Genomic DNA, 8,610 nt, shown 5'->3' with positions numbered 1-8,610 from the left:
TGGGGAAAGACGGCAGGTGCTGGGGGGACCCGTCAAGGAGGTTCTTCCACTGATGCAGGGTCCCTTTCTTTCTGTACAATAAACAAGACATAGCCAGCATTCAGGGAGCTGTTCCAGAGAGGGACGTGCCACAGGAAGTGGGGTGGGGGGGCTCTGTCACCATCTCAGAAAGACCCAGAAACAGGTCTGGGAAGGAGATGCATATGTGCAAATTTTTTGACTCACTTATTCAAGAAATAATAATAATGGAAGGATGAATTAGGGTTGTGGGACTAAGAGATATCAACGACTATGTACAAAATAGATAAGCAACTAGGATACACTGTATAGCATGGGAACTATAGCCATTAAGTTGTTATAGCCTATAACGGAGTATAATCTGCACAAATACTGAATCCCTCTGCTGTATCGGCAACATATTACAAATCAACTGTACTTCAGTGAAAAATGAAATAATGAGAAATGAGTTACACACAATGGATTAATATGTGCCAATAAGGTACAGATCGAATACCTAAGTGAACTGGATTTAATGACACATTAAGGAACTCTTTCTGGAGCAATTATGAATCTCTCTCTCTGGAAGGCTTGAAAAAATGGATCCATTAAACTTGTTGACACGGGGGCTTATTAAAGGCCAGAGGAGGTAATTCTAACTGTGAGGCCCCTGGCCGGGGAAGCTACACCTGCATAGGTAAATATTTGCTCACTAGTTAGTTCAGCAAATCACCATGCTGACACACCCATCTGCTACCAAGGTCCAGAAGCTGGTACGGTGAGAAGGGGAGAATCAGGTTGGCCTTTGTGTTCTAAAGGAAGGACATGAATGAAGTACAGTGGACCTTGACCTTCCGTTAACACGGCAGAGCAGTGTTCCGCGATCCACTGAAATCCCATCATCCCTCCGCATCTGCAAATCCATCAGGTGGTGTTTTTCCATGGACCTTATTCCAGCACAATGCTCTGGAGAAAGGCTTGGGAAGTCGACACTAGTACAATACAGTACAGGATGGGGGGCTGGAGGGTGGAGAGGAAAGAAAAGGACTTACATGCTTTTGAAAAATCATTGCCAGAAGATAAGCTTGTTTATGCAGCCTCCAGCATGGGTGGGGGCAGGGAGGACTCTGTGCCACCAGGACTAAAGAAGGAACTTTGGTCAGCAAATAAATACACAGTTCATACAAGCCAGCAGGTAGGGAAAGGACTGAGTCTGTAAATAGTCTGAGAGCAATAATTTTTGAAGGCAGATTTAGGGCGAGGTGTCTGACTTAATTTCGTTGGTATGGAGTGATGATTTGGAGTCTACATTTAGAAAAAAAACCAACTCATCTCATGAAGCTACAAACCAAGGTCTACAAACCGAGGTCTCTTCATAGACCCTGATCAGTGGATTCAAATGATGATGTCCTACGTCCTGGGGGCCAGTTGGCTTGCTGCTGGCTTCACAGCAACCTCTGGGTAACAGAGCCTTGCCATTAGGAAGGCTGGGTAGGCACTGAGGCCAACTAGGGGGAATATGAAATGAGTCAGTCATTCTGTGAGTCCTGGCTGTTACCAGGAAGTGATCTAAAAAAATGAGAGAGAGAATAAATATGCATATCGAAAGCTGGAACAGAGATCTTGTACTGAAAGGCTGTTTGCAGTAATTCATTCACTTCAAGGTACGAAAACCCATCTTCTCTCTGGGTGGAGACACTGAAAGCTGGCTGGTTTGGGGCTCTGTGTGTGACCAGATGGTGCCCGGGGTCCACTTCCAGATGGGGCAAGCTCCAGGGGAAGAAGCCTTTACTTGAATGAAAAGCAGAGACTTGACTGAAAGTTTCTCAGCGACAAGCTTTCCATCATTAGTGGCCAGGAGGCAAGTTCCAAAACCCTCCTTAAGGGAAACTTGAAGAGATCCGAAGACACGGTCCTAAAGCCTGGGGAATTCATCCCGAGGCGGATGGACACAGCGGCAACCTAGGGGGTTTGAGTGTGGGACTCACATCCAGCCAGGGGCAGGGTTTTCTCAGCAGAGGGCGACACACTGGCTCTGGGTTGGGGGGCACCTCTCCCAGGAAGATCCCGGCCAGAGGGCATGGTCTAGGGTGTCTGAATATCCACGTGACTGTTGAGGACATTGGGTGAAGCTCGGGGTAGGACGCCATGAGACCTCTCATTAAGATTAAAACATTGGCTGAATGCTTATGTGTGAATTTTATTTTTAAGTTGTGACTTCCTTCCTGTCTTTTGTGGCCAGTGCCTGAGCCGGAGGAAGGAGAGTTGTTATCACTCTGCAAGAGAAGTTTCCCCAGCTTTCTGGGTAGATTCTTGAGGCAATAGACATCTGACCCCTGTCGAGAAGTACTGCAGGTCACCCGAGCCCTCCACCACCCCACCCCAGGCACAGGCCCATGGGCCCACAGACAGAATATTATATGCACATCTCTCTGTCCATTTCTCTTCAGAGACCCCAGAGGAGTGCGAGAAGCTAATTTCTGCAGCAGCGTTTGCTGTTCCACAGCTGAAAGAGGAACTAAAATTGAAGGCAGGATAGCGACATTTAGAAAATGCATATGGAATTCACTGAGCCATCTCAGCTTAGAAGTCTTTCAAAGCTTCTAAGAAATCACCACTAGGGATATATTGTTTTCAGACCCTTAGGATAATCTGTCTGGTAGCTGGTGTAAAACTGAAAAATTGTCTGGGGAGCATGACTGACTTTTTGATCAGCTCCTGAAAATATGGTAGATGTGAAATTCCAAAAGTTGCACCAGATTCCTCGCTGGAAGGAAACCTCTTCTGAATTGCTTCCCAGTGATGGGTTTTCATAAAATGGTGTTTAAAACCATTTTTCTGTAAATGATATCTATGTAGAAGGGAAGACTAGGCTAAAATAGCATATTTTATCACTTCAGATCATCTCATTTTCTCTCTCATTCCTGGATTCTGAGTTCTGTTTGGCTTAAATGTGTAAAGCTTTCGACCATGAAGATATTTTACAGAACTGGGTCAGGAGGACAAAGTGTTGAGATAGAAGGAGTTTTTAGCCAGCAGTTTCCCAATAGCACAAGATTTCTGTTTTTTTTTTTTTTCTTTCTCATTCTTCTTCAGAGGAGAGCAATGTGTGTGGGGTGAGGACCTGACTACAGGGCTGCCCAGGCAGGAAACACTGTCTCAGATCATGAAATTTTAAAAGGAAGAGATTTTAGAAAATGATATATATATTTATGGTTTGCTTCTTTCATTTTGTTCAATGCCACAGGCTTCATGCTTTGTAGCCGCACGAAACATTGCAAATCCCAAAGTGATCCCATGAAATCAACTTTAGTGGTCACTCTTTTCCTAAAATGATGAGGATTTTTTTTAGGGAAAAAAAAAAAAAAGATTAGTGTGTTTTTTCAGTTGGTCAGAAGATATTTATAGGCCTTCCCCTGGGTGCAGAGTGATGTAATGGGTCCTGAGGGAAAGCAATTAAAGAGCAGGCTTGGGATCTGACCAGCTGTATTTACAACCTTTTGAAAGAGGAGGTCTCATGTGTCATGTAAGACACTTGCCCCTCGGAGCCCAGCAGATCAGGGTGCAGACAGAAGGAGGGGCAGCCCAGGGGCCCACTGTGGGGGAGATCAGCAGAAACCCCAAATTCAAATTTATACTGTGTTCTGGGAAAAACAATAAAAGCAAGTGACCCAGGCCTCTCTCAACCTCTGAGAGATACTGGCAGGGAGAGGGGACACAAGCGGAAAGATGGCTGTGATGAGTGGTGACGATCACAGCCCTAGCTCTGTTGCCTCTCCTGTACCAACCAGTCATTCAGCTCTTGTCTTCTTCTGCCCAGCCCTCTTCCTGCTCTTTAGATGCTTGGGAGTTATCCCAAGGTAGATCTAGAGGCTGCGGGTGTTATGGAAATAATTTGGCTTTGGAGTATGTCAGACCTGGGTTCAAATTCTCTGACTGTACCATTTATAACGTTAGACTTTATTTTCTTACTCTGAAAAATGGGTGCACCTATGCCTAGCAGTCAGAGTAGTTAGGAAGACTGCATTGGATTCTGTGTGCAAACACACAGTGTGGTGCCTGGCCCAGGATAGAGGCTTGGTGACGATTGCTCGTCTCTCAGCCCTTGTAGGGGTAGCCAGTCACTGGGATTCACCCATACTGACGTGCGGGTGGAATAGCCCGGCATGGAAACTGGTTGTGTTGCTGACTAGATGCGAGGTCCCCCGTGTCCCTGTTTCTAAAGAAGCCAGAATGATTCCACTGGTGTTTTTCCAAGAGGAGTGTGACATGCAAGTTAGTACCAGCATTGGCACATTCCCCGCCAATCCCAAGGAAGAAAGGAGTAAATGGCTGAGAAGAAGAGCGGTTTGGTCATCAGATGGTTAAATGTGGTGAGGTAATATTCTATTAGAGGTTTTCAAACGTTCAACGTGTGTTCTCTTTGCTTCAGATAGACCCGAGTAGAAAGCATCTGGAGATACGCACACATCTGTGGGAAACACCTGTGCGTGTGGAGCACGGTGCTGGCTATTCCTCTATAGTCTCTCAGTTCCATTCCCACCTCCTGCCCTTCTCTATAGAGGGGATAGAAGCCTGCAAACCACATCTCCCAGACCCCTCAGCCAGCTGGCTTCCCAGTGAGCTCTACCAAAGGCAGACACTGGTGGGAGACTGGAAGGTGAGTGGAAGGAAGAAGCCCATTTAAAAAAAAAATTTCTTTTTTTTTGCTGAAGTCTTCGGCAGTGGCCGCAGCAACAGCAGTGGGTGATGTGGGTTTGTGCTTAGGTAGTTGAATTTCAGCAGTGGAGGCAGGGGTGCTCCTAGACCCCGGCTCTGGAAGCAGCAGGATCAGTGATGGGCAAGCATGAATGGGAATTCAGCCTCCTGGCTTCTTGAGAGATGTTCCAAGAATAATAGCAGTGGAGGAGTGACTATACGAGCAGCCTCAGCCACAAAGCAATGGAGCATTCTGGAGAAGGCCTTTTTTTTCCCTCAACACTTTTTTTTTTCTTGGTCAGCTCTAGGATGGTGCTAGCTTCCTGCAGTTACTAATCTCTGAGTGATCTCAGCTTCTCTCTTTTTTTCCTCCGGCCCTTCAAAACATTTATAGCTGATTTCCTATGTTAACGCTCTTCTATCTGAAAGTCCTAGAGTAGTTTCTGTTTTGCTAACTGGACACTGACCCACACAAATAAACTAAAAAAAAAAACTGAAAGCAAATCAAATTAAAATTTCAACATCCTTAATCTCCTACTCCTACATTTTGGAGCTTACAGTGAGGAAGAGATAAGTAAGATTTTATCCCTAAAATTTGGCAACAAAACTCAGTTCCTTGTCATATGTCCTGCAGGTTCAACCGAAAAAGAAAGATTAACAAGACAAGTGTTTTAGAACAAGACTTGCCTATGAGAGATGCCTGTCTATAATCTTAGTCTGTCAAGGGCCTTAATAATAGGTACCCCCTCTCCAGGTATTTTTAATACTCGGCCTTTCAAAGACGCTATTTCACTTAATTACCATAATAACCCTAAAAATTAGGTACTGTTCTCATTTCATACGTGAGGAAGATAAAATACCTTTAATGGAACTGGTTTATTGTTTAATGGCTGCTTATGCCTCCCTTTCTAGAACACATGCTTTTTGCAACATGACCTAGCCACTCCTCCCATTCAGCGGCACAGTTTGTTTCTTCACTCCCTAGAATTTGAGAAGAACTTGTGACTTATTCTGGCCTGTAGAATGTGCCAGAAGAGACTTGCGAGTTCCAGAACCCAGGCTCAAGAGAGCTGGCAGCTTCTGCTTGCCGTCCCCGGGAACATGGCCCTGAAGGCAGCAGGCTTTGCTTATTGAAGGATGAGAAGACACATCAGAGCATTTAGAGTTATATAGGGACAATGTTAGAGTTCAAACTGATTGCTTGAGGCCAAAACATCCCTTCCTCAGTCTAATTCCACTGGTGACCTTGGGGAGGAATTGAGCTCTAACCTGGTTAGCATCATCTGGTAAATAGGGCTGGCCCTGGGCTTAGGCAAGAGGAAACGGGTACCGCTGTTGGATACAGGCAGATTCTGACCACGACTCCAGGCCATGGGGAAAGGGAAAGGGGAGGGCTCTCTCTCTTTTTTTTCTAAGAATTAAATCTTCTTCTTTAAAAAAAAAAAAACTATGCATTTACGGCTGTGCTGGGTCTTTGCTGCTGCGCGGGCTTTCCTCTAGTTTTGGTGAGCAGGAGCCGCTCTGTAGTTTCAGTGCACAAGCTTCTCGTTGTGATGGCTTCTCTTGTTGCAGGGCGCACGCTCTAGCACACACCGGCTGCAGGAGTTAGGCTCTAGAGCACAGGCTAAGTAGTTGTGGTGCTCGGACTAAGTTGCACCGAGATATGGGATCTTAGGGATTGAACTCAGGTCGCCTGCTTTGGCAGGCAGATTCTTTACCACTGAGCTACCTGGCAAACCCAAGAGAGGGCTCTCTTAAGCTCAGAGCCTGGTTGAAGGCCTGGATCTCCTGTCTGAGTTCAGACTGGAAATAATAAAACGTCACAATAAAAAACACGGTAATGTCTGCAAGTGACATAGGCAGTGTGACCTCTGCCTCTTTTTAACTGAACCCCAGGAGCAAGTACAATTGTGAAGGACGCTCCTCAGGATTGAATACACACTCCAGGGGAGGTTTGCAGGGAGATTATTAGGAAGACCCTGCTCTCGGGGCAGCTATAAGCACTTCCCTTGTCCTCATTCTCCATAAACGCCAGCAGCTTGGACATTTAACTCAACGGATCTTAGAAGTAATTTTCCGTGGTAGAAGAAGAGGTGTTCTACACACGTGAGTTGGTTGAAAGGACTGTATCAGACATTCTGGCTCTTGCTTACAAAGGTCATTATGGTCTAGAGAACCTAATTAATAGCGTGTGCCCTTCCCAGGGCTGACTCTGGCTTCAGATTTGAAGCGGGACCTGTAGGAACATTTCTCGCACAGGACTCTGTCTAGAAGTGTAGCTAAATCTAGTGCTCAAATATTGTCACATCTGCCTAAGTGAATCTGTTATACAAGGAATTTGTCAGCGCGCCAGGAGGACGGAGAACAGATACCTCACTGAGTTTACAGAACTGGTTATGCAACTCTCTCGTGCCTGCTGCCTTTAAATGTTTATTTTATGGAATTCAGCCTGAGACTCACTTTCCTTGTCAGATATGTGCGTCTGTCTGTGTGTGCGTGTGTGTGTGTGTGTGTGTGTGTGTGTGCGTGTGTGTGTGGTGTCCTCAGTCGTGTTTGACTCTTTGAGACCCTATGGACTGTGCCACTGAGAAATGAGGATGAAGACTGGACCCTGTAGCCCTCCCCTACCTCTGCTGCAGACACACAGGCCCACATGACACCCGCGAGTGAAGGTTTATGTCCCTTAGTTTAAGGAGGTTCTCAGAAGCTGGAATAAAACCTGAATCCATTGTTAAGCCTCCTGGTCGCAGCAGCTGAAGTGGTCTTCATTTCTCTGCCCCCTTACATTTCTACATACTGGTTTTTCCACCATTAAACCCGTTAGGGTAAGCTGCCTCAGTTGTTTTATTGGAAGGACTTATAAGATGTATGAGATGGTATTGAGATAGGAGAAAATTAAAGAGGGCATCTCACCGATCCAGGAACCAACTTTTTTTTTTTTTTTTTAATGTGTGTGTCTGTGTTTATAGGGTCATATGTGTGAAGAATCCTTTCCAGCTTTTGAAAAAGATACTTCAGGCAGGGCTAATATCCCTGTAGCCAACAGCTCCCGCTAAAGCTACAATTTCTCCCTGCTGGCCTGAGCCAAGTGCCCTTCTTAATTTCACAGCTTCAGAAAACCTGCTCAGCTTCAAGTTATTTGGCACTGAGCCCATTATTTTGTTTGCTTTTAATTATCTTTCAGGACCACCACACCGGGTGATGTACTTCTTTTTTCTGACCCCGATCTCACATCTTTGTACCACACATACACCACTGAGTGACACTCTATTTCTGCGTACGCCAACTTTGGTTTTGGTAAATGAGAAAATGCTTACTTCTTGTTATCTGTGGTGTGAAATTCCTTTGGGGAGCCCCACCAATAAAATAAATAAGACCATCAGGAGTCCTTAGACTCACTGAAATTCCAGACTCTCTAAAAACAATATTTTCTGTCTAATCTTAACGTTAACAAAACGATCAGTTGGGAGCCAAAGCATGACTGTGGGAGGAGCTATTTGGGACACTAACTGCATGACATTTAGAATAACCAAGTCACCGTGGACATTAAGGTGTCAATGAGAAGTGTCTGTTTCTCTGATGCACACTTATGCCTCATAGTGGGGTATGTGTGTGATATGTAAGCATGCACCCCAAACAGCAGAGAAAGCCGACAGTAACATGTCACTACCATGAACATTCATGTTGAAAAGCTATAGTCAGTTTAACTTGTTATCACTCTTGGCCTTGACCTAAGCTTTGTGGCCACTCTGTGAGAAACCATCATAAACACAAAATCGACATGTGTTAAATGATTCCAACAGAGGCCAGCAAACAACGTTTTCAGAAAGGGCCTTTGCTCTTTGTTAGTGGCAAAAAAAAAAATATGTTTCCTTGGGAGGACAATTGCCTCTTCTTTAAAGGCCAGAGGATGGG

Source organism: Budorcas taxicolor, chromosome 24 (assembly GCF_023091745.1).
Source record: "Budorcas taxicolor isolate Tak-1 chromosome 24, Takin1.1, whole genome shotgun sequence".
In the NCBI taxonomy this organism is placed as follows: domain Eukaryota; kingdom Metazoa; phylum Chordata; class Mammalia; order Artiodactyla; family Bovidae; genus Budorcas; species Budorcas taxicolor.
Note: the sequence above shows the minus strand (reverse complement) of the source record.